Source organism: Nelumbo lutea, chromosome 3, assembly GCF_056320005.1.
Source record: "Nelumbo lutea isolate HS-2025 chromosome 3, American lotus-T2T, whole genome shotgun sequence".
NCBI lineage: Eukaryota > Viridiplantae > Streptophyta > Magnoliopsida > Proteales > Nelumbonaceae > Nelumbo > Nelumbo lutea.
The window spans coordinates 20,093,982-20,121,420 of record NC_142686.1 but is presented as its reverse complement, the minus strand read 5'-3'; the positions used below and the strand labels follow the sequence as shown (position 1 = coordinate 20,121,420).

The window sequence follows — 27,439 nt, the reverse complement described above, 5'->3', positions numbered from 1 at the left end:
ACCCCATAAATATAACTAATACTATATTTGAAAGTCCAAATATTTGAAACAAGTTAAACTTTAGAAATAAGAGTTGAAGAAGTAGAAATTAATTTTCGTTTATGTGGAAGAAAAAGTTTAATATGTATATATTCTTATAATATTTCTACAAATTCTAGAAAATAATTGTAAACAATTTTTAAATTTTGTATCTTCAAAAAACTTAAATGATTGTTTTGCATATATAATATATCTATCAAGTGCTTGTGTCAATTTTTTTTGGAAATATTGAAAGGTGCAGAATAAACTAGATGTGTGTACAATTTGTGTTTTAGTTGATTCACGTTGTTGTGTATATTTTTCCATGTGTCTTTTTTAAATGTTCAATACTACCATTGGGTAAATTACAATTTGTGTTTTAACGAATGTCATAGATTCCCCATACTCCACTAGTCTCTTTTCCCGGTTTCCCTAGTTCACTAGCGCCAACATTACTGTTAGCATTAGCATCAACATCCATCGGTGCTACATATTGGAATTGAGAGTATGCTTGATCAAAGCCATGTCCATAGGGAAAGGGTGTTTGGGAAGATTTGGCCATTTTAATAAATGTAAAATTTTAAAACACTAAAAATTTGAAAAGATAAAATAATCACCCTTAAACATTAGTCTGGTTGGATAGCCAACTTGATCCATTTCAATAGATGAAGTCTAATAGCCACCCAAATTAGTTACTTGAAACACTTGAACAAACTTCCACGTTGTAATCACACATTAGTAATATGATATTCCCAATGTACGACTATATATGGCTGGTATGAGGAATACTTGGCATATGTTTGGTTATGTGGGTGTTTTATGATAGGCGTTTTGATAAATGTTGTCATGTTATTGCTAAATCAGCATTTATCCCATTATGTCCATTCTTATGCATAGGATTTATGTGTGCACCAACCTTTGGGGGAGGCTTCATTTTAACGCTTCCCCCATCGGTTAAGCATTTATTCATTGTTTCGCTGATGTGGTGCCTAATGGTGCTTAATGGCGCCTATTTGTCAATAAAGGGTTCATCAAGTAGTTTTCTTAGTTTTGAAGACAAATCAAAAAATTTTGTTTATTTAATAAATGAAAGTTATAACAAACATATACTTGGCAGGGAGGCAATCCAAATGAGAAAAATAGATGGTCATTCTTTTGCATTACTTAGTACTCATTTGGTTTACGGTCAGAATCGAAATCAGAATTTTCTATTCCTTTCACCTATTTAATTCAGTCTGAAATCTGAATCAGAATTGGCCGGAATGTATTCTCATTCCCAGGAGGAGAGGGGGAGGGAATGGTATTTATATATATATATATTATAAAGAGGAAAGAGACTAAGAGAAGAGGTAAGGGACCTCTCACCACAGGCCTCACATGGACTCCTCTCAATTCTTGTACAATGCACGTGTGGACTCAAAAACGGGATTGACCCATTCTTGTGTTACTGTATCAACGGTTTTGCAATAAAGAAATAATATAGGCTTAACTTTTTCTAACAACCATAAAGAAAGAGAGATATGCTTTTCTAATATTTAGCCAAGTGGCACCACTTTCCCTCACTTTATCCAAATTCTTCTCTAATTCCTATTTATCTCCTAAATTATATCTAACTCCTATTTATCTTTTAAATTATCTCTAATTTAGTCAAGAGATTCCCACCTAAACTATCTCTAACTCCTATTTATCCTTCTCCCCCACTATTTATCTACATCCATCTAAAGAAATTTTGAATTAAAAAAAATCAAAATTATTTAAATATTATAATGAAATTCTATACCAACTTTAAAATATTTATTCAAAACACAAAAATTAATTATAATAGATTTAATTATATTCATATTATTAATAATTCTATATTTTTACAAAATTCATCATGGAATTTTGTAGTAACAATACAAATTATAATTTTATGAACTATTCAATTTAAATTTTATTCAAATAATAAAAATTTAACATTAAAACTTAAAACATTATTTAAATATTTCAATAACTAAATATCTTAAATAATAAAACGTTAAAAATAGCTAAATCATTATAAAACAAAATATTTAATATTACATAATAACATTAAAATAAGTAAAACTCAAATAATGAAATTTTTTTAATGTTTTGCATATTATTTAAACATTTAAAAAATGAAATATAACAAAACCAAATTTTAAATAGTTAAAATAACTAAATTATGTAATAAATTAAAAAATCTTAAAAGTAGAAAAACAATTATGATAGATTCATAATTTTCATATTAATAATAATTTAATATTTTACAAAATTAATGATGAATTATGTAATAATAGTACTAATTATAAATTTATGGATTATTAAATTTAAAAAATAATTAATATTTAAATTTTAAATAATATTATTATTTAAATAACTAAATAATATTGTAAATAACTAATTTCACTTATATCAATTAATAATTTTAGAAAATAAATTTCAAAAAATATATATTTATTAGTAACAATTTTACAATAATAGTGTACATTCATTATATATTTATATATGCTAAAATTAATAGTTATTTTAGCTTTAGTAATTATTTATTGTATTTTTGATAAATATGTTTTCAATAATTATTTATAAATCTATTTTTGTTTTGTTATTTAACAGTAAATTATCCATAACTATTGGAGATTAAACAACTATTTAACTTCTAAAAGTTAATTTATCATATTTGATGTATTTTTGTAATTATGTATTTTTATAATTTATTAACTAATATTTATTAGAAATTAAATAATTATTTGAGATCACACTATTTATTGTATCTTCCGTATCTATTGTATTTTTGTTATTATTATATTTTTATTAGATATCTATTGTATTTTCATTATAAATATAAAACATTTACATACTCTTATATATTTTTGTTATTTAACTTTCACTGTACAAAGTCCATACATCGCACAAGTCCCCGTTAGTATTATATAAAACACATATATTTAAATATATTAAGAATAATGGGAACCTGGGCTAGACTTAAAGTTAGGGGTGATCGTTTCAGTCCGGCCTGGCCCAAAAATTCCAAGCTTGGGCCTGGGTTTTATGTTCAGGCCTGGCCTAGGTTCAGACCTACATCAGGCCCACAAGATTTAGGAGTGGGTTTGGGCTTAATATTTCAGGCCTGACACGGGCCCATCTTGCATATAGTTAAACTTACACATTTTGTGTATAATGTATACATATGTATAGAAGTTATTTTGTACTATATTATATATTTTATATATAAATATTATATTACATGTAATATTTTATATTATATAATGTATAAAATAAGTTTAAATTAGGTCCGTCTCTACTCTACTTAGACCCGTGTAGACCTAAAATAGGACTTGTTTCAGGCCTGGATCCCCAGACCAGACAGGGCCCGAACCTAAACTATAACTCTTATAATAAGTGCATAGCCCGTTTCAGATCCGGCCATGTTCACCCCTATTTGAAGTATTAAGCCCAAAACGGAGGTTCAAAACCAGAATTTCCATACCGGGCTGAAATGATCACTCATTCACTCGTAGTTGGGCCGTGATTAGGAATCGTATGTTGTATGCAACGAGAAAATAGAAAATAAAAGGACAAAAATACCCTTAAAAGGCTAATTAAATCATAATGACATAATCCCAATAATATAGAAAAGCAAGTGCAGGTGACGCACATGCAAATGCAACCATCCATATATAAAATAAAAAGACTAAAAATTCAGCGGGGGCCCGGGAGGGACGCGCATGCAACCATCCATATTTAGTAGAACAATCTTGCAATTTTCTTGCTGTTGTTCATTTATACAACAACAACAACAACGACAAATTATATAATATATAAACTTAATTAAGAAGAGGAGGTAAGGGACGACAGCAGCCGGAAGGCGTCGGGGATGGCAGCCCACAGGAAAACAGAAAAAGCAAGTGAGAAAGCAAATAGACCGAAACGGCGACAGTACCCGGCGGCCTTGGGGTAGTCTTCTCTCAACATCATAGCACACGCCGAACCCGAGAATGAAAAGACGAGGGATAAGATAAAAGCATGAAAAGTAGTGGGTTGGCCCTCAAAAATAACGGTCGGGATTGGGTTGCCGTCAATATATTCGTAGGGAAGTTGTATGAGCGAAATCACTATCATGAAGGAAAGTGCATAGATCAATTCTTCAGGTCGAGTCCGAACTTCATGTGGTAGTGGTACGACGTTTCTCACGGGAAGAAGGGAAGGCAGCTTCACTTTCACTTTCTCTGCTCTTACCCACGCTCTCGCACCTACTGCCTCAGAGATTGCAAGCAATTTTTCTTTGGCACCCTGCGCCATTTTATTCTTACACCGACATAGCGCATTAGTTAGCGCCCGGCAATGGCGATTTCGATGGATTCAAACTCCAACTTTGCTTCGCGTTATATGTAGACCTTCACAGCTCACTGCAATGGAAGCTGCCCAGAAGTTTCAGAAATTTCAGAACTACGAAAAAAATAGAGGGCGAAGCTTCTGGTTGCCATCTGAGTGATGGGACAATACATGGTCCCAGTCTTTCTTTTTTGGGACAAGTACCAATCAGCCCTTATCAGAATTTTTTAACTTAACGATGACACGCAAAAAAGTAGGTAATCTATGCTTGGCCACCATGTTTCACGGCACCATTCCTTTAATGACGGTTGCTGTCGCACGACGGTCGAATTTATACACGCAGCGGCAACCGACCGGCGGGATTATTTTAAATAAATAATATTTTTTAACCTCTAGCAAGACTTTTACTGATCATGTTTTGTAGGACTTGGGCGGTCGCAACCGATGCAAAATCCCTACTCAGCCATAAACTTCCGAATTACGATCTGGCTGAGAAACGAATCGGAAGACTCGGAACAAATATCAAGAACTGAAGAACCACATGATAGGAATGCACGACCAAACAAGGAAATTAAGATAAAAATATAAAACTATGTGAAGATAAAAAAAAAAAAAAGGTAGAATTAAATACAGGAATTAATTGCTTATGAGGAAATAATGATGAAGAAACCAACCACTAACAAATGCTGCAAAAGATCGAATCTGGAGTCCGTTTTCTTTCGTAGAGCAATATCAGTTTCTGGCCCATTTTATTCGCAATCTATAATGTCTTCGCGGATTCAAACTTGATTTCAGATATTGATAAAAAGAGCCTTTAACACACTTTCAATTCTCTGTGATGAACTGATGGCATTAAATTTCGGTTCAGGCTAGCCTTTCCTTTTTCTATTGTGAATTCCGTGTTGCAATTTTTTTTTTCCTAGGTTTGTAGTTCTTTTTCTTATATGTTCGGAGAATTCAGCAGCTCACAAGGATGTTGAAAATATTAAAGTTTCAAACGAGAGCGAGAGAGAGAGAGAGAGAGAGAGAGAGAGAGAGAGAGAGGGAACCAGATATTACGACTAAAGCAGGCCAACCCTGAATATGAGATCGGACGATGCAAATAGGAATAGATTGATCGTAGCCCTCGTTCTCTTATGTGGCAGAACCCTTTGTGTTGCGTCGTCGGCCCTTTGTGTAGAAACAAGAAATGGAAACAAAGGATTGACGGGTTAACAATTAAACAGATTACTTGTTGGGATAGACGATGACATCATCATATCATTGAAGCTTCCTTCGATGTTCGGACCGAGTTGGGATGTTCTGTCATCTGTGACTGTCCGCTTCAAGGTCCTGGAGGCGAGATGAACCCCAACAAAATCCTTACATTATTCAACTCTTTTTTTGAGTTCCATCGATCAGATAGTTCAATTCCGGAGAAACGAAACCCTCACACAAAGAACATCGCCTTCGCCGCCCAGAAGTTAGTATATTTCTCCGGCGAAGTGAAACAACTTAATCTTAAGCCAAGATCTATTGGTTTAACTCTTCTCTTTCACCTTTAAGATTTGAGAGCTCTCTTTTATTGTTCTTCTGTATATTTTCTCTGGTATTTTCCTTAATACCACCGGCTAAAGCATATCATGCAACCAACTTCAAGGATCCATACCAGTAGAACCCAATGACATGAAATCTGACACTTCAATTTCAATTTTTTTTCCTTATTTTATGTAAATATTTTCGTGAGGAAGGTGTATGAGGAACACCACTACCACTATCATGAAGGAAACGGCATAAACCAGTTCTTCCGGTACTTCCGACTTCCGACACAAAGCGACTACCACAAACTCAAAGAGAGAGAGAGAGAGCAGTGGTGTTTAACGGCAAGTGCCCTCGGGCATCGGCTGTTGGGTTGCAACTTGCAACTGTCGACTGCCAAATAGGAAAAAGAAAAGAATCCTCTTTTTCTCACGAGTAAAGCATAAACTATAAAGAAAATGAAGCTTCTGGGTGGGGTCGGTTTCGCAGAGCTCGCTCTTTTACTTTTTGGTAGCCGATCGGATCCGAACACCTTTTCTTATTACCTTTTTTATATGGGTAAATTACAAAAACCCCCGTACAATGGGGTCTGTGACCAATACCCTGTAATTTATTTTGCGACAAAGGCCTCCTCTAATATGACAGTGAGACAAACACCCCCTTCCATTAACCTTTTGTCCAAAAAATGAGAACTCCGTGATTGTAATATTTTTTTAATTCCTATATTATTCTTATAATAATTATTCGGACAATCGGGAGAAAAACACCGTTTATCTTTATACACGAATAGCAGCGGCGATAATTCCCTCTATCTCAAATTCCTTTACATTTTTCTCTCTCTCCTTTTCTCCCCCGATCTCTCTTCTTCCCCTTCCCCTTTTTCTCATCCTCTTTTTTCTTTCCGCTTTTCTCTATTTTATGTTCCTCTCGGCCATAGCCGCCACAACTCATTGCAACAGCTAATTTGGGCATACCCTCTCCTCTGACTTCTTCTCTCCCTTTGCTCCTTCTTCCTCTTTCTTTTTTTTTTTTTCATTTTCTTCTTCCCCTTCTTCTTATCCGTGACACTAGAGATCATCGACTACCCCTATTTTTCAATCTTGAAAGAGATTACACAGAACTGAGTAACCTTGAAAGAGATTGCCAATGGCAACTTTACCGGAGGTCAAATGTGTGGAGGACTGTCTTGCAAATGCTTAAATCGAGTTACGTTAGGTTGCCCAAAGATGTAAAAAGGTGCCTAAAGTACTTCTTGCTATTCCCCAAAGGTTGTTGGATTGAGAAGGATGTCGTAACACAGTTATGGATGACAGTTGAGAGACGTTGGAGAGATCTGCCATGGAATACCTTGAAGAACTGCTGTCACATACTGGTTTCTTTAGGGATTTGAAAAGAGATGAAGATGGGAACATTATTAGATGCAAGACCATGAGCCATTCCATGATATAGTGCGTGAGCTTTCAAGAGATGAATATAAATTGATTAAGGATACAAAATCAGGATTCTTTCTTCTGATTGTTCAAATAATTATTACAAGAGTAATATAGGGATTAAAAAATATTGCAATGATGAATTCTCATTTTTTAGATGAAAGACTAACGAAAAGAAGTCTTTGTCTCAGAGTCGTCTTTGTCACAAAACAAAATACAGGAAGGTCTTTGTCACAGAGGGGTCTTTATAATTTACCCTTTTTTAAGTTTTTTTATTTTGAAAAGTCTGATCCAATCCAAACCCATTTAAAAGATGACACATAAAAGAAGGTAAGCAATGCTTATCAACAAGGAAATGAAATAATGTCAAAGAGCCTTTCATCTCACGGCTCACAAATCACGATTCACGCGCTGAATGGGTCTCCTTTTGATGGCTCTCTATCTCACCATCTGGACTCCGGAACTTTCTTTAAGATTTAGTTCTATAAATACTAAATATTAAATACAGGCGTGAGGACCTAAATCAATATGCGCGCATGGTTGCCCAGGACCAGGACGTTAATCGCTCCAATATCTTTTGGTACCGCGAAAACTGACACAGCTGGTCTGCGAAAACTGACACAGCTGGTCGAACCTTGTTATTTTATTGCTTGTAAATTTTTATTCCTCCTCTTTATCTGCCAAAAGAAAGTTCAGTGGTATAATTCGGGCACGGTCCATCCTTCCCTCTTCTGGATACTTCGGGGATCGGCCTAGCATGGCCCATGGCTTGAGCCCGTGCGGTGGTGCGGGCCCATGCTGTATTATGCCTGTCAAAGGCCAGGCTAATATGTGGACCAAGTCTTGGGTAAGGCTGGGACACGGATTGGCCCAGGCAGCAGGCACCACGGCCCGCTCAATCATGCTGTGTCATGTCAGTTCATGGATCCGAAACCTCTAATCCAATATGGCCCATCCCATCGTATCATGCTCAACACAGACCACATAGCATCCGAAAAAGTTTAAAAACAACTGTGGACAGCTTGTAAAGTATGCTACAAGTCACTTCTGCATGTCAGGCCATAACGAGCAATTCAAACCTCGGTCTTTCCCAAGGTGTCCAAAGTGACCTGTCTTGCTAAAGCGGCAAGAAATATCTTGTCAATATCCAGTCATTTGATAACGTCCGCGTGTCTACGTAGGTTGGGGCCAAATCACCCATCAGCAACCATGTTTGTAGAGGGGCCAGGGACCCCACCAATATACTTGGCACTGGCCGTTTAAGAAAAGAAAGATCAACCAAAAACGATTGGACGTGTCAAGTCAAGCCCTTCCAACTCACTGTAGAGAGCTCTCTAATTAACGGCAAATAGCTTCACCACTATTCTCAGCCTAATGGTAATCCATTCCCTTTGCAGTTTTTACACTGCTCCATCTACCCTTACCACACACTTTCACCCAAGAGTGCTTGATCACAGTGGAATTAATGGCAATCCACCTAAAATTAATTATTATTGAGAATTCAAGTGTGGTGAATCTTGATGAAGCACATTTAGAAACCTTGGACGCGGCTAGACATTATTTTAAGTCGTGAGAAAAGCACATAAAAACCGGTGAGCTTTGCAATTTTACAGTCGATGTGGTTCTACCCACACGTATCTCTTGAATTATCTTCAACGACAATCTTCAGCACTGGTTGGGTCCGATTGAGAAAATCACAACTCTATCCTGCTCGACAATGTGGTATAACATGTGCCATATCATTTCATGGCTGTTCTGTGTGAAAGCGTGTGGATGTCATAATTTGCATTCGCACATTGGCATTTAGCAATAAAACTCCACGAAATCCATGAAACATAGAACCAGATATCATCATTCATTAACCCATTTCTATGAAAGACCAAAAGACGACATTGAAAAAAGTAGCCTCATTCAACAGAGAGATCGGGGGAGCTTCAATTTTCAAACAGACCATAAATCTTGAATTAATACTCACAGAAGCACTGACGGTTAACATGATTCACAATGGGGCAATTTGGTGGGCACCTGCTCTTGCAGCCCTTGTCTGTGTGGCAAAACGCTAGTACCGAAAATGCTTCGGTTGCGTGCTGGACCTTTTAGGTCATGACCATCACAACTCTACGCTCCGAGGACTTGCAGGTTAAACATTGCTTCAGTCGTCGTCGATACCGCCAGCCCTACGCCAAACAGTTACATGCATGCATGCATGCATGATTTTTAAAAACTTCACAACTCAACTAATATTATATCTAGATCAAATGCAATGTGCCTGGTGTATGTGTGTTTTTCAAAGAGAGCGAGATGGAGAAAGAGAGAGAGAGATTAACCAGATGCAATAAGAAAGAGGACAGCAACTGAAGACAGCTTGAGTGAAACCTTCTCCATCTCAGTGCAAGAATCATTAGAAAATTTGCAGAGGATGCAGACGCCATTCAATTGCATTAAAAATTAAACATATGCCAAGAGAGTTATCCACGAAGAACAGTTATGTGACTACCATTGACATTAAACCATTTTTACCTTCCGACACCAATTTCAAATAAGGTTCTATAAAAGTTAGGATCTCATATTCTTAAAACACTACAGCCCTACATGAATATCACCCCGTAAATGACAATATCCATATACAAATAGAAGAAAAATCAAGTCTAATACTCCTGCTATTAGATGTCCCGACACGATTCTCGAAACCTAATTAATTTTTTTTTAATCAGTATTATGCCCATTACAAACATCCAATACGTAGCATACGTATCGAGAAAATGGAACTTTGAACCATGCCTATGGGAAGCAGATTGATGAAAAAGGAATTGACCACAAGGACACAAAGGCTGATGTCGCGCATACTGAACATTGATACAACAAAGCAATCGGAAAACTTTCAAGGCAATTATGTTAAATGCTTCAGCACTAATAGCTCAGATAAGTTAGCTCATCATTTTGCTTTGCTGTCATGGAATCAGTATACTGTGTTAGCAGCAGCTCAGCAGCTCAGCAGCTCACAAGTCACAAGTTCAATCTGTTCTCCATAACATACATGGTCAGTGACTGCATACCTACTCACTATCTCCCTCTTAATTTATAATAAGGTTATATATCATCACAGATAAAAGAACGATCGAAGATTGTTTATGATTATCTGTTTATAACAACATTACATCGAAGTTTTCCTTGGTTTTATGAAAAAGAAAGCACTCACAAGGGCAAACGAGAAAGCAAAAAGAAGCATAAAATATATCAATCAAAAAAATATTTAAAACTGTTTTATTTTATGCTCAACACAGTTGAAACATCAATGTCACTTTACTGACCATTAAGGCAATTATCTTATGTGCTTCAGCATTAAAAGCATATTAGCCCATCATTTTTCTTTAGAATCAGTCTGCTGTGATTGCTGCAGTTCTGTAATTGCTTTTAAAGAAAAAGAAAACAACCAAGAGGATACGAACATAAAACGCACTTGATGTAACCGTTTTCGACCACGTACCAATGTTTTGTGATGTATAAATTTTTTGGCTAAGTACCTCGTTGTTTGACCCGGTGGTGACGTGCCTTGGTGATGAACTGCTTGGTGGCAAACTACCCGGTGGCGAGCTCCCTGGTGGAGAGGTATTTGGTGACAAACTGCCGGGTGGCGAACTCCTTGGTGGCGAACTGCTGGGGGGCGAATTGCCTGGTGGCGAATTGCCTGGTGGCGAACTCCCTGGTGGCGAATTGCCTGGTGGCGAACTGCTTGATGGGGGACTATCTGGTGGCAAACTGCCTAGTGGTGAACTCCCTAGTGGCGAATTGGCTGGTGGCAAACTGCCTGGTGGACTCGTCACTTGACTTACTCCTAGGCGGCCTACAACTCAAAGGATGGTGGAGCTCCCTGGTGCAACGCAACCTGACTACCCTCCGCGTGAGGTGATTTTCTCTCCTTTGTAGGCGACGGGAGCTGAGGGACCTACGAGAACTGAATCAGAGGTCCCGGGGGTGTTTTCCCAGTAGGGGCTCTCCGACGCTTAAGTTAGCACTCTTATTGTAGAGAGCTTTGAAGATAATATGAGAGAGCTAAAGAGTTGGGGTTACTTTTCTTTTTTTCATCTCCCTCCCCTTTGAGGGGTGAGGTCTTTATATACTAGAGTTCTCGCGAGTTAGGTGGGTGAAAAGCCTCCAAACGATTAAACTCGTCGCATCCTGTCAAAACCAGGGTACAGTGGTGAACTCCTCGAGGTTGTCAGGCTGGCGCTTGTGTCAGGCGGCCAGGTCAACGCCTGGGCCAGGTTGTCAGAGGGGTGCCTGCGTCAATCGGCGAGTCAATGTGTAGGCCAGGTGGTCAGGTCGGCGCATGTGTCAGTCAACGGGTCAATGTTTAGACCAAGTTCGTTGGTGGACGCCTTGGCCGTATCATGCGATAGGCTGGTACAGGTCGGCCAGGTCGCGCAGGCCGGGCGCGCGCCGCACAGGTCGCGTGTGCCGCACGCAGGTCGACCAGACTGGTGCTCGGGTGGGTCACCAATTTCGTAAGTTTGTTGGCTGGGTGTTTTCCTAGTTGTCACGAGGTGCCACGTGTCACAATTTCACTGGAGGGCCAAATCTTCCCTCATCAATAGCCCCACTCCCGAGCTAATAGTAACTCAGCGAAGGGAGTAGATTTCTTTTGGCCCGTAAGTCAATGAGCTAGTAAGTGCTAATCCAATTACTAGTGTGGCCCGTAGGCTTTGGGAGCGACTCGTAGTCTACTCTTTTTTGACTTTGCCCATGCCGAAGAGGCAATCGGGTCTTAAGCAGTAATGTGGCCCGTAAGCTTTTGGGAGTGACTCATTGCCTACTCTTTTTTTACTTTTGCTCGTACCAGAGAAGCGACCGGGTCTTAAGCAGTAATGTGGCCCGTAGGCTTTTGGGAGTGACTCGTAGTCTATTCTTTTTTTACTTTTGCTCGTGCCAGAGAGGCGACCAGGTCTTAAGCAGTAATGTGGCCCGTAGGCTTTTGGGAGCGACTCGTAGTCTATTCTTTTTTGACGTTGCCTATGCCGAAGAGACGACCGGGTCTTAAGCAATAATGCGGCCCGTAGGCTTTTGGGAGTGACTCGTAGTCCACTCTTTTTTTACTTGGACCGTGCCGGAGAGGCGACCGGGTCTTAAACAGTAATGTGACCCGTAGGCTTTGCCTGTGAGGTGTCGAGCTATGATTGTGCTGCATCAGCTTCGTAATGCCGATCACCCACTCCTACAAGAAGCTACTAGGAGCTTGACCTTCGAAGGCAACACTACTAACTTTAGGTTGCCAGCTCACACGGGAGCCTTGGAAGGCTCGACCGATAAGGGCGCCTATGTAGTTTGTTGGCCGTCAACTCCCGTGGAAGCCACGAAGAGCTCATCTTTGTGGGGAAAACCTTGTGGAGAGGACTAATGAAGCATTATCTGAATTGAAAATAAGGTTGGTAGAGCTACTTAGTCTGTTAGCTCTCTGCATAGTTTTTGAATTCATAAAAAATGTAAATTATAAAGTGATAGCTTCAAAAAAGTGAAGACTTAGCTTTGGTAAGATGAAAACTTAGCTTTTCGTAGCATGTTCCCACAGACAGTGCCAATTGATGTAACCGTTTTCGGCCACGTACCAATGTTTTGTGATGTATAAACTTTTTTGGCTAAGTACCTCATTGTTTGACCCAGTGGTGACGTGCCTTGGTGATGAACTGCTTGGTGGCGAACTACCCGGTGGCGAGCTCCCTGGTGGACAGCTACTTGGTGATGAACTATCGGGTGGCAAACTGCCTGGGGGCGAACTACTTGGTGGCGAACTCCCTATTGGCAAACTGCCTTGTGGCAAACTGCCTGATGGAAAACTACCTGGTGGTGCTCCCTGGTGGCGAACTGCCTGGTGGACTCGTCACTTGGCTTGCTCCTAGGCGGCGTACAACTCAGATGATGGTGGAGCTCCTTGGGGCAACGCAACCTGACTACCCTCCACGTAAGGTGATTTTCTCTCATTTGTAGGCAACGGGAGCTAAGGGACCTGCGAGAAGTGAACCAGAGGTCCCAGGGGTATTTTCTCAATGGGGGCTCTCCGACACTTAAGTTAGCACTCTTATTGTAGAGAGCTTTGAAAATAATATGAGAGAGCTAGAGAGCAGGGGTTACTTCCCTTTTTTCATCTCCCTCCCCTTTGGGGGGTGAGGTCTTTATATACCGGAGTCCTCGCCGGTTAAGTGGGTGAAAAGCCTCCAAACGATAGGACTCGTTGCATCCTGTCAGAATCAGGGTATGGTGGTGAACTCCTCGAGGTCGTCAAACTAGCGCTTGTGTTAGGCGACCAGGTCGGCGCCTGGGCCGGATTGTCAAAGGGGGGCCTGAATCAGTCGGTGGGTCAGTGTCTAGGCCAGGTCGTCAGGTCAACGCCTATGTCAGTTGGCGGGTCAGTGTCTAGACCAAGTTGTCAAACTAGCGCTTGTGTCAGTCGGCGGGTCAGTGTCTAGGCCAGGTTCGTCGATGGGCGCCTTGGCTGGATCATGCGCTAGGCTGGTCCAGGTCGGCCAGGTCGCACAGGCTGCACGCCGCACGCAACTCACGCAAGCCGTGTGCAATTCGCTAGGCCGCACGTGCGTTGCGCATGTCGTGCACAAGTGGCACAGGCCACGCGCAGGTCGCGCCAGGGCCAGACTGGTGCCCGGGTGGGTCATCAACTTCGTAAGTTTGTTGGCTGGGTGTTTTCCTAGTTGTCACGAGGTGCCACGTGTCAATTTCACTGGAGGGCCAAATCTGCCCTCATCAGCACTCAAACAAATTTGTAAACCTACTAATCAAAAAACAAAATTTGTTAGCATGCCTTCGTTTTATGCTCAACACAGTTGAAACTTTAAGCTTTCGTGTCACATAATGACCATATATATTACAAAGCAATCAGAAAACTTTGAAGGCAATTATGCTATGCATTTCAGCACTGATGGCTCAGATATAAAGTCTCATCATTTTGCTTTGCAATCATAGAATCAGCCTACTCTTATTTGCTTTGTGGAAAAGAATACAATCATAACGGCACATGAAAAGAGAAAGAAAAATCATAAACAAAACCCTCAATAAAATAATAACCTACTCATCTTTTATACTGATCAATAATATAATATACAGATCAATAATATAACAAGGTGAACTTTAAAGGCACTTATTTTTTGAATGCTTCAGCTTATGGTTCAGATATATTATATCATCATTTTGCACGAGTCTACTTTGGTTGGCATCAGAAACGAAAAAAGGCAACAATATGGACACAAGAAAAGACAAAAAGAAGAAATAAAATAAAGCTCTCAACTTAGTAATCTTTTGGTCACCAAGTCAGAAACTTTCCCGTTACAATTAGTGACCCTTGAACTAACAAAGCAATCAGAGAACTTTGAAGGCAATTATAAACTTGTAATATGCGTTTCTTCACCATTAACAGTTCAGAAGTATTATCTCATCATCTTGCTTCGCTTACATAGAATCAAACAAGTAGACATAAAATTGAAAATACAAAAACAAACAATTGTATTCATTAATTAAAAATACTACTCCCTTTGCTCATTATGTAGTATATATATACACATTCCCCCGACAAATACATGTCAATTTTTCAACAAGATAATAAAATTTGAACTAGAAATTTCATATTCACCAAAAATGCTCATCGCAGTAGGTGTTATTTCAGAAATAGCAGTGAGCCAGTGAGCAATAAAATGATACAGTACAGACGTGAAAGCACTAACAAGAAACCAGGATGTATTGACTTCATCACCAATTAACCATGCCATGAAAAATCAAAACCAAACTAATAACTTTTTTTAACAAAAGCAAAATACCTGCACAGATCTCTTCTTTGGACATCTTGCTCAATGGAGTTCTGTATTCAGTGAGTATCTTAGGTAGAGCCCTTCACTAAGAAAAAGCCAAGCAATTCTATAGGCATCAAGGGCATCCGATGCATCTCCTTTTCAACATTGTGCCACAGCATCCCAATACACACCTTCCCATGCCTCTCTTCTTCAAATAAAACATATTTCTTGCCTTAATCTTTACCATATAATACCAATACTTGCCTTGGCTTCAGGTCCAGACCACCATATACAATAAATTTAATTCATTTATTTTCCTCCACCCTTCTCTCCGTTTCCTTTCCCCTCTCCCTTGCACATGAAACTTAACAATAACAATAATAACAAATAATAACAAAAATAATTATGTCCATGACATGGAAAGAGCTCAGAGAACTTTGAAGACCTCTGATTTATAAGATTCAATATAAACTAAAATCATATATTCATCATGCTGCTGAATTAAAATAAAACCAGAAATTTGTAATTTACAAGGCAAGGAAGTTGATACAAGACAACAGAAACAAAATCATAGGTCAAAAGCTTACATCAGTTATAAATTATAACCAGTAATTTCATATCATTTCTATGATATTCAGATTGTGGCCAGCATATCTCGGAAATATACACAGCAGAGGTTATGCTAAATGAATATTAATGGTTCTACTTTGGACAACTTTACCTGAACTGTTCCTGAACCAAGTCTAGTTCAGTTTTTAGACATGTTACAACATCACAAAAACATAAAGAAATACAACAATAAGGTCAGCACAACACATTCCATCATTGAAAGGAAGTAAACAATCACATAATTCAAAATCCTATACATGTCAAAATGTCTTCTTCATAGACTTTGTCACATCGCAAGAATGTGCCAACAACATATTTCGGACAATGAAGAAGGTTTTTTCTGTCACACCATGCTCGTATAGTCTGTAAACCAAGAAATAAAGAACAGACTGTGTATTCTGGTGCCTCCACTTTTTCCCTTCCTAGAGCCAAGTATAAACATGAAAACCATGTCCACCTTTGGAAAGATTTGTATACCTTATTAAATGGGACAATGTCTGGTCAAACCATTTCAAATCTCAGAGAAAATAAGTTCTCAAAAAACCCTATCTCTAGACAACAGTAAGACCGCTCTGGCTCATCTAAGCAATGAAACTTGGCAATAAATAGGGCAAAAACATAATTAAGAAATTAGCCAAAAGCACAAGAGGCACAAAGCAAGCATGGACCACTAAATTCACTCAACTTATTCCAGATCAGTTTATATTGAATTAAGACTGAAGAAATTATATCAAACAATCATTTAAACATGTTGAAAATAAATGACCAAACCCAACTGTTATTTGCCCAGCTATTGAATAGATATGAAAGTACTGTGTCGTTATCATTCTTGCATGGACTTCAAAATACACTTCCATTCTCATTAAACAAAGCCATCAGGAAACCAAAATAAACAGTTATTTGGGGAACCCTAGGGCCTCTCCCAGTTTCATGGAAATCTACCTGTACAGCTACCATATAAATTTACATGACAAATAGTGTATAATATGAGACGAAGCGAAGCAGCTTTAAGCACAGAGTAGTCGACAGAAAATGTCCAATAGTGTGGACAACAATGAATATTTATGCAATATATATGAACACGAAGGAATTATCTCTTTAGTATTAGAGATAAACCAGAAGGGATTAGAAAAAACCGACAAACCCATCTCTTCATTATGGGAAAAAGCTCCGCGTTTACTCAGTTGTGAACCAATACCATGGCCAGACAAGGTTGAACAAGACTTCATAGTCCACTTAAGGATGATGCTAATGAAGCCAACCTAAAAATACACTGCTACAAGGCATTTCATCATCTAGAGATTGATATTTCCCAGTTCCCTTCCGATCAAAACTTTTTTCAAGACCTAGTCAGGGACAGAATGATGCGCCTCAAATCACTCATAAATAATAAAAGAAAGTTGAACAAAAAGGAGGGATTGCATTATTTTTGACAAATAGATGGAGAAACATGTTAATACCAGGAAACCTGTATAGCTTAACAGAATGATCAACCCTAGAAGCCAAACAAGTGGAACAGCGTCTTTGTGACAACGAGGAGCCGTAGGAAGATTCGAAGGGTGGGAGAGATAATGAATGGAGATGGTCGAATAAGAGAGACGGTAGGGGACAAGAGATGCTAGGCTTGAAGAGATCCCAGGGAATAAAACAAAACGATCTATCCCTGCTGCTCCTCTCCGAGTTCATTTCTTCTAGGGTTTTATCTATGTATAGGACTAAGGTTTTGCTTTGGCGCGTGGCGTCTGGGCGGGAATAAAGTTTCTTTTCGCGTGACGGGTGAGTTCACGAAAGGCAGAGTTTTTATCGCGTCTCGCCAACAATACCCCTGCTTCGAAAGAGTTACTGACTTACTGCCCTACTGGCAACTGTTTGGCAAATAATGAAGACTAAAAACGTAATTTAAGTACTTATCCAAATACTGCATCGTTTCATAATCCCCTCGGGTAACCACAAGGCTGTGTTTGGTTTGAAGGAAAAGGGTAAGAAAAGGCAAGAAAATCTATATAAACTTTGTATTTTCCTTCAAACCAAACACAGCCTAATGGTAACATCAGGAAGGGTCCTCTATTAACCGTCAGATTTACTTGATTTCTGTTCCACGAAAACCCTCATCACTCCACTCGTTCGCGTACTGCAAGCCCGCAACTTGGGCGGGCCCAACCCAGTTTTGTTGCATAGTTCGGGCCGGTATTTTCCGGATGCGGGATGGGCCTGGATCAGAGAATTCGGGCCTGACCTGACCTATTCTCTGGTTGGCTTGGGTTGAGTCTTGATTAGCCCGAGCCCGCTAAATCTATTCCAAGCCCACCCGAACAAACAAATACATACAATTTTAGTTATATAAAAATATCTTTTTCTCCTTAACTATATCTACATTTGAACATCAGTCGGAAAAATATATGTACATCTACATTCAGAAATGAAATTTGAATATATTTTCAATCAATTCTACACCTAATTTGGGTTAAAGGTCCAGAAAATGTGCCCGATCAATCCATCCAAAGCCAATTAAGCCCAGCTTAACCTAACCCGTGCCCAAATGGAGTTGTGTTAGATTAAGCTTGAGTTGGGTCTAGATTGGTAAATTCAGATTTGACCTCTAGTTGGGATAGGCCCAAACCCAAGATTTGCACCTTCAGGGTTGACCCTCAACCCAACCTGCCTGAATTGTGTTAAGACGTGGAGAGGGTGGGGGTAATTGGTATTGTAGGGATCAGACAAAACCAGCATGTGGAAGAAGGTGAAAACACTGCAGCAGCAACCTATAGGGTATAGCTACTCTAGAGGCCATTGGACTAGCTGAGAATGTTAAGCCCGAAGAGCTAGCCACACTCAATATGGCTATTGGAACTATAACTTGATTGCTAAGAAGTTTGAAGAAGGACCAACAAATCTCGAGAGAGAGAGAGAGAGGGAGAGATTTAAAGGTTGTGTGCACTGAAAGTCAAGACAAATTGGTTTTACAATAATCCCATCAATGGAAATGAGGAAAGTGAATGCATATGTTTCTTTGATGCTTCCCGTTTCAACAATCCAAGTAGTGTGTAGTTGCTTTTTACAAGAATCAACTATCGTCTTTGATATTGAACGGGAGATACTTGGATAAGTGCCTCCAATTGCTCCAGTTGTTTGGCTTGCAAGCCCACTGGTACATGACTTAATTGCTTGGAGATGAATAAGCATTACTCTGGTTGGAACATAAGAATAAGTTAAGCTGTTGATCTTAGTGGAGTATTTAGTAGAACATTCCTTTACACAAGACGGTAAGACAGAAAATGGGCCGCAGGACTTACCAGCTTAGGCTCCATTTGGAAGAAGTAATGTGCAGTTGCGTGAAGCCATAGTGATTACTCCTTCCAAACTGAGCCTTAGTGAGTGATTGGGCTACATGGCAAATTGGGTTGGGATGGGCCCATAATTTCTCGTGTTATCCCTTATTAATAAGCCAATTTTGAGTCCAAAGAACCCTCTCTCTCTCTCTCTCTCTCTCTCTCTTTGAAGCAAGTTTAATATTAGAATTTCGACACTCTGAACATGCAATATTACTTGTGGAAGAGACTAATAAAAGGTGGGCAAAAAGTTGATGTGGGCTAAGAATTTGTAAAAACTGGCCACTTCAGAAGGTACCTTACTTAGCAGATAGCTGAGATTGACACCATCCCTCTACGTAGCACAAATATAGTAGGTTAACATATGGAATTGAAGCTCCCTAGATGACCCAATTAGGGAACAAGAAAGTAGGAACCTTCTTCAACTATTCAGCCCAGAATGACCTGAGCTCCAGTGGGCTTGAGCTGGGCTGGGCCGCCTTTGTGCAATGTGCAGTGGCGTGAAGCCTTAACCACTAGACTAGACCACTAGCCAATAACGCTCCCATATGATATGAAGTTATGAATGAATGGTCTACGTCTATGCAATGTGATGGTGATCAGGTGATCTGCTCCAGGCCTCCACTCTCCAGCCGCTCCAGCGGTCCAGCTGCTAATGACTCATGAGTATTCTAAATCCCGCCCGCCATTGACACTTGACAGTCTTGCTACCCAAATTCCCAACCATCCCGTGCGAGGATCAAGGCGGACAAACCAATGCTGTCTCTGTAAGAAAGCAGGAGGGAGACAGAAAAGGTGGCAACGTATCTGTGACTGTAATGGCTTCAATGGGCTTCGCTTCTCTGTTCACTTGAGGTCCAGGTTCCACTCTGTAACGTGGGGTTTCATCTCTCAACACTGGACCACACGCATTACATTACATATATATACCTGGGCTGAGAAACCCAGCTGCAGCTGGTTATCAATTTGACACTGCTTTCCAAAGAAAAAGCTCCATCTCCCGATGAAACTTCCATGCACAAAAACCCGAGACCATGATGGTGTCATATAGTGTCCTCCATTTTTGCTGCTTCAATTCCTCCATCTTTCCACATGATTGATGTTTCATGCGTCTTAAGAGTTAAGACTAAATTCCTCTTGCCCTAGGGTGGGGACAAAGTCTGGTTCCTAGATAGACTAGGAAATGAAGACGGAATTTGGTCCCACTGTTCATTTCACCTCTTTTAATTTTCTTTTGCAACTGTTAAAAGTAAACTGGGTCAAATTCCTTCGTTCTGGATTGTTTTGTCTTCTCGTTTTTCTTTTCTTCTCTTATGATCTTCCTTTTATTAATTTTGTTGTTGTGATGCTTTTGTTATGGTCCCTTTGATAAGAAAGATTTAAGATATCCTTCACTTGTCTTAAAATAATAATGTGTGTGTTCTTGGAAGTTGGATCCCCGGGAACTCAGGGGCAGAAGTGGAATTGATTGTCCCAACTCCACGAATTTCTCAATTTCGCACTCCGAGTGCATTTGGGCAGCAGTTTTGAATTCGAATGTTAATGGGTTTAAACTTTAAAGCCACAAATCCCACGTTTTGTGGATTCTGAAATTCCTAGAGAATCTAACCACTTTAATCAATTCTACAGAAATGGAGCTGAGCTCCAATTCTATCATGTAATCAAGATGGATTAAACAAAATTAATCCAATCATCTAGTGCAGAAATTGGCTCAAATAGCAGCTAAAGATTATAACAGTTTAAGACTGAGAAACGATTCACAATAAGCAAGATTTTATTATTCCATGCTGCAATTAGTTATCTAAGCAACAGACCATCTCTCTATTGAAAAGAGTTGCACAAGATTGATTGGATGAATGTTATCAAAAGGGTATTGCATTCACCAGTTAGCACATGGCAAAGGCTACTTGAAAGCGACATTCACACTAGAAAATTCCCAGAGAACCCATGCTCAAAGCCTATCCTTATCTTCTGGGATCAAGTTTAAAGCCACACAAGAGCACACCATCAACTTCATACCATAAAGGGGGGAAATTCAAGGCCCCATCTCCCTTTCTTAACAGAATCAACAATCTCAAAACAGAAACCTTAATCTGTGGCCTGAAATTTCCCACATTCACTGACTCCCCATTCATCCCCCTCCACTAGATCAACTGGGTGTATGAAAAACATGCAAAACTCAACAGTTTTAACTATTCCCCCCCCCCCCCCCTTACTAGAAAGGACACCATCTTTCAATATAAAGGACTTAAAATAAATCTCCTAAAATGGGTCACAATCACATCACCTTTCTTAAGTGATGAACATTTTAATCTCTGTCTCAAAATCCATCCATTCACTACAAACTGTCTTGGACTAACTAACTAGACCTGATGCAATTTATATTAGTATATATTTAATTATGGGCTTACCATCTGATATGGGTCTAAAGGCAGTGTTAGGTCCATTAAACAAAAGATGAAGATCTTTTTTAATTTTTGTTTAAAGTAAGCACATTAACTCACTGTTTGTGACCCACCAATTATTCAGATATATAGCTTATGGACTTAGTCCATAGATCAATAATGCCCTTATTCTGTATACTTAACCATATAATAAACAGACACTAACTGTGTTACTTTCGATAAAGACCAGCATTATAATATTGGGAGTAGTTGTTTGATATTGAACAACTTGTGTATGCCTGTCTAGCCTCCATGGACTATTGGGCTGATATCTGTGATGAAAGGACCTTAGCTAAGATAAAATTTTCATCTTTCCTTTGTCCGACCATGACACATGGGGGACAAGTTCTTGCAGATCAACAAGAAAAAGGTTGGGGGATTCCAGAACTAATGTAAATATTAACCAGATGGTTATCAATATGCCAACTGTTCTTTCTAGAGTTCTCAGGGATATTGACATTGACATGGAGGGGACACAGGGATAGGGATATGTGAGGGCCTCTCTGAGTGATGGGCCCCCGTATTAATCCAAACTCAACACTGATAAAAGAAAGGATGAAGATGGAGAACTTGTGTTGTAGATGAGATCCTCACAGTTTGAGGATAAAAGCATAAGCATCAGCGCTATGATAAAAAAAAAAAAAAAAAAGAAGGCAGATCAATGAGTTGGGTCTTAAAGAAAGTGACCCAGAAGATGTTACAAAAGCAATCATTCAATGCCATATCTTCATGTTCTGCCCCGATGTCTCCATGAATTTCACAAGTCATGAGGAGATGCTGATGCCTTTTTGTAAGGCCAAACTGACTTTATCACTTCAATCAATTTTCTAAATATTGCCACCAGAGTATTTGGTTGAAACATATCATACTCTTTACATAGTATAAATCCAAGTGGGAACTACCACAAATGGTCTATATTTTTAATATTGTTGTATAGCAGGAATGAGAAATGAGAAACCCATAACTCTATTTCCTACGGCTACAGACAAAAGACCAGGACAACTGAAGTTATCAAAAAACTGCGACCACCGTCGACCCATTTGATGGATTGGCTGAGAAAACGTTACCTGCAACCACCGTGGCAGAACAACTCAACGACCCCCAGTGATTTTCTAACACGCCAGTGTGTTAGACATGATAGTTTGTCTTTTGCACCATCAATAATCACTACAGGTCGTTGAGTTGATCTGTGACCCTGGTCGCAGATAACTCTCCCTCACTTTAGCTTTCTTTTATTCTACTCAAAATTTCCTTGATTCTTTTTCTATGGGAGGTGGGGGTGACCTGGGGGAAGAGGTTTAGTTAGAACTGTAAGCAAGAGGGGTTATGAATACTTGGAATACTTGGTAGCTTGATGAATGTAGACTGTTTTCTAAACATATATGTTTATGATATGAAAAGTCATAATTTTACCAACTAAGCAAGCTGTCATCTTCAATATTACAGCATTGTTACAGCGTCTCACCGCGTAAACCCCCTTCACAAAAAATAAATAAATAAATAAATAATAAAAGAGAAAAAGAAAAAGAAAAAGAAAAAGAAAAAAGAACATTGTTTAACAGATCAGTACTTTTAGTTTCAGTAATATAATTTTTTGTTGGTAGTTAATTTTAAGCCTAATTGATTAAAGCTCAAAACCTGGGCATCTTTTATCAACCACTCTCGCTCTGTGTGTGTGGAGAGAGAGAGAGAGAGAGAGCGCAGGGTTCTCGTCAATGATGCAATCAAACTTTGATTCCAGATAAAGAATTGTAAAACCCCTTCCAAGAGATCTCGAATCCCCAACTCCCACCATCCCATCCCATATTGCTTTAGATGGGATTTGGTTGCTTAGGTTTATCTTTCCCAAAAGGAGAGCCATTCCAATTGCCAACCATGCATTGTTTATTTTATCTTTATTATCTTATTGCTACAGTGCTGCCAGTCAATAAGCCTACCAAGATTTTACCTGTCTGTCCCTACTCCAAAAGGCACAAATATTGCACGTGGCACTACCCCATTTGCTCAGTTCCTGACTTCCACATAAGCTAATTGGAGAGAGAGAACCAAGGATCCACCCCCCCCCCCATTTCTTTAATGATGTGGTAGGTTTTGCCCATTGTCCTCTCTTCCATGAACTCCTTTCCTCTCTAGATTATTGTACATAGTTTCTTATGTAAGAGGATATAAAAATGTTTATAATGTTACAAACATTGATAGAATCTGAAGGAGAGGAGAAGTACTGTTTCTACAATTTCATAGTAAAACCCACCCAATCAATACAAATCATTTTTATCTCTTACATTACCATTTTTTTTCTACTAAACCTTAACTTAGCAGTAGATTAGAGTTTAATAAAGTAAAGTGAAAGAGTAAGAGAGATTCCACTAATCTAAAGCTTAGGAATTGGTGAATGCAAGTCCCAATGCCAACTAATAATGACAAGAGAGAGAGAAAGAGATAAAATATATAACTTTGTAAAAACAATATTATATATTTTATCTTATTTTATTAAAGAAAGGAAAATTATGAACGGGGAATTAGTTTATCTTGGTTTATAAAATATAAACTATATGTTTGTACAGACCACAATTACTGTTTTTTTTTCATTCAATTAAAGTCATCAGCCCCAAAATCGTTGAGTCAACCCAAGTGGGTTGCTGTTGATCGCCTCCTCCTTTGATGGCTTGATAAGCCAGTTGATTAACACAAGATCAAGGATTTCCCATTCTCCTGTTCAATTCCTTCATCTGAATCAGCTTTATTGTGTGCTTTCTTATGATTCCATTTCCAGGAGACATTTGAAGCCACGAGAAATTGGGGGGTTGAGGGAATTAACTAGTTTGAAAGAGGATTTCAGAATCCGCACATCCCATGCAATCCAAGGTAAGATTTCCTTCCAGCCGTACGTTTGGAACAGGTAACATAAGAATCCCAACCTCACATCTTCCTGGCTCTCGTCAAAATTCTCGTGGAGGAAAGGGTTCGAATTGAGTGATTTGACATCTCGTCAAATTCTCGGAGTTGAAGATTCATGGTGTTTGGCTGTTTGCGAACTTTTTAGTTCGATAGATTTGAAGCAACGTTTTCCAAACCGCCGTTGATCCGGATGGTCGGACCGTTTGGCTTGGGAACCGTTTAGGCAATTGATTTCATTTTACCCAAAATCCAGAATTTGGTCAAAAATTGTTGAAAAAATCAACAAATTATTGATCCAGGGTTGAACTGTCGATCCATTCAACGGTTTTTGACTGTTTTTTTTTATTTTTTATTTTTTTTAATTTTACTATCAGAATAGACCGCTCATTCGAACCGGAAGGTCAGGCCATTGACCCAGAAACTGGTGGCCAGAAAGGTTCCATTTCAGGATCGTTTTTTAAAATGTTGATTTGAAGTAAGATCGTAAGAGTTAATGAATGACCATTAAATCAAGTATACCTTCCTAGTTCCTAGGTTTGCTCTAATAAATGGAACCCAATTAGAGGAGAGTGTCCTCCAATGGGTTAGTCCTTACTCACCCGTGGATCGACGTGGCAAATGAGATGTTTGAGCCCAAATTTGATAAGGCTGCATATGGAAGCAGTGGAAATCCCGGTTTGTTGTTATTTTACACTTCGATCCAGTTTTGGGGTTGTATGATGCAACGAAGTTGGTGTAAATGACCTTTTTTGTCTAAAGGTGTAAATCGGGCCGTGTCGCTTGTAGCTTGACACGAATTTAGATTGGCCCGGCATGGTCCAGCATAACGGTCTGTGGGCCATGCCATGCTCTATATCATTGTGTGGGCCGTGCTGGGCCGGGCCGGCACAACACAACCGAGTGGGCCGCGCCTCCCATGGCCCACATGTCAACACAACCCATATACATTATTTATATATTTCATATATATTTATATAAATAATATATTTTAATAATTTATATATATAATATTATATAAATTATAATTATATATAATATATTGATAAAGTAAGCAATTGTTTTCAATTTTATTATACTAATTTATTTAATTATTGTATATATAAACAATTGTGTACATCAAAATTCACATAAAATTAAAATTAAATTTTTTTTTCATTTTTTTAAATAAATAGTTTTGATCCGATCCATGGCCCGGCTTGGTCCACAGACCAGCCCAACCTACGACACGACATCCCTGCACGGGCTTGGACCATGGGTCGTGCTTGGCCAACCCCCAAGTTATCTCAGGGGAGGGCGGCACAGCCCGAAACGGCCCATGATCCGACACAACACAGCCCACAATTTGTGTGGGCTGCTTGTAGGCCGTTTTACACCTCTATTTTTGTAATGTTTTCCATGTAAAAACCGTTTCTTCATCTTTCCATTGGTGTAAAAGCACTAATAACGTCTTTCTCACACACATTACAAAAACCATCATGATGCAATAATTTCAAAGTGATATATTTTTACACCAATGACGTTTTACACTTATTCCAAATGCAACTAGGGTTGTGAGTGCCCACTTTGCCTCCTTATACACATAATGGTTTGGGTCAGATCAGATGTGATTTTTTTTGGGTAAAAAAAAGACAAGATTCAAAGAGCAAGAATTACAAAGCAAAGGGGAAACTCCACCCAGCTAGCTAAGCATAAAGGCATCGCTTTAGTATAAACACCTGAATCCAATAGACCTTTTTTTTTGCTATATTATGTGCTAGCACATTACTTTCTCTACCAGAGAAAGAAAAATAAAGGTCCAAGTCTTTGCTGGAGTTTAAAATATCTTTACAAAAAAAGAAAGCATCATGAGATCCAAGCGGGTTCTTTGAGGGATATCACATTCAACTACAAAAGGGCCCCTACAAAACTTCTTTGCTAGATTAATGCCTTGGCCTAAAACAAAAAGCTTCACAATAGCCGAAATGATTTCTGATTATAGTTCCAAAGCCAGCCTTACCTGCTCTCACAAAATTGCCATCCACATTGATCTTCAAGGAATTTTCCTTTGGGAGCTTCCACAAGAAAGATGGCCTATCTTCTTAGGCGTTTGCAAAGAACCTTGCCATTTTTTCAGCAAAATCACCATCCTTTCCTTCTAGGCCTTGTTAAAAGATAGAAGAGATAGATGCAGATTAGGGAGTTCATTTTCAAAAACATATTTATTCCTACTCTTCCAAATGATCCATAACAATAGAGCCGAATAGTTTAGAAGCTCATCCTTATTGTCTTTCAACTGATTGCATTTTACAATCTAGTTGTCAAACCAGAATTTAAAATCATTTGGTGCAAGACCTGAGTTATAGCCAAAACAAGAGCCAAACCACAGAAATCTAGCATGATCACATTTGAAGAGGATGTGCATTTTTGTCTCTGGTTCTCTATAACAAATTGGACAAATATTAAATTGAACTATTTTCCTTTTTGCTATATTATTCTTGACTGCTATTGCATCCCACAGACATTTCCAGATTAAGTGTTTGATCTTTGGGTCTATTTTTAATTTCCATAACTCCTTACAGTGCAATTTGTTTTGACTACTGATTATGATTCTAATTGCATATTGATTTTCAGCATGAGATTCAAATCTTTCTCTGCTAGCAAGGACATAAGCCGACTTGACAGAGAACAAACCATTATTACTCTCTTTCCATATTACTCTATCCCCCTAATTACAAGTAGCCAATGGGATTTTTTTTTTAATTTGGTCTTCAACTTCTTCTGTAAAATGCTCCCTAAAGACTTATATGTTCTAACATATTCTTTCTTGGTCAATGAGGCCCTTTACCCAAACAAGCCCATTATTTCTAGGGTTTTGGCCCATTATTTTGAAATTCGGGGTGTCCTTCTGCCAAGGGTCTCCCCAAATTCTAATATTTTCTCCCGAGTTGATATCCCAACAAGCCCCTAACATAAGGATTTTTCTTCCAGCTAGGACACTGTGCCACCCCCATGATCCTATATGTTGTAGGTCATCAGCTAGAATCTTTTTTTTTCCTTTTAGATATCTTGCTTTTATCACCTTGCAC

At 38.9% G+C, this 27,439-nt stretch overlaps 1 long non-coding RNA gene and 3 other non-coding genes across 6 annotated transcripts; all 4 read right to left on the bottom strand.

Annotated features, from left to right (window-relative positions):
* Positions 1-9,126: 9,126 nt before the first annotated feature.
* On the bottom strand, positions 9,127-17,438 carry LOC148863419 (uncharacterized). Of its 3 annotated transcripts, none has more exons than XR_016109771.1 (4): positions 17,164-17,438; positions 15,122-17,049; positions 10,826-14,079; positions 9,127-9,478 (listed from the first exon to the last, which is right to left on the bottom strand). It is a non-coding gene; the product is annotated as an uncharacterized LOC148863419 (long non-coding RNA). The 3 variants fall into 3 exon arrangements; XR_016109772.1 differs by lacking the exon at positions 9,127-9,478 and adding an exon at positions 9,815-10,320; XR_016109770.1 differs by lacking the exon at positions 9,127-9,478 and having other exon boundaries at positions 10,537-14,079.
* LOC148863422 (small nucleolar RNA R160) lies at positions 10,167-10,246 on the bottom strand. Its single transcript, XR_016111732.1, has one exon. It is a non-coding gene; the product is annotated as a small nucleolar RNA R160 (small nucleolar RNA).
* On the bottom strand, positions 14,182-14,261 carry LOC148863421 (small nucleolar RNA R160). The gene has a single exon (XR_016111729.1). It is a non-coding gene; the product is annotated as a small nucleolar RNA R160 (small nucleolar RNA).
* On the bottom strand, positions 14,662-14,752 carry LOC148863420 (small nucleolar RNA R160). Its single transcript, XR_016111731.1, has one exon. It is a non-coding gene; the product is annotated as a small nucleolar RNA R160 (small nucleolar RNA).
* Positions 17,439-27,439: the final 10,001 nt, after the last annotated feature.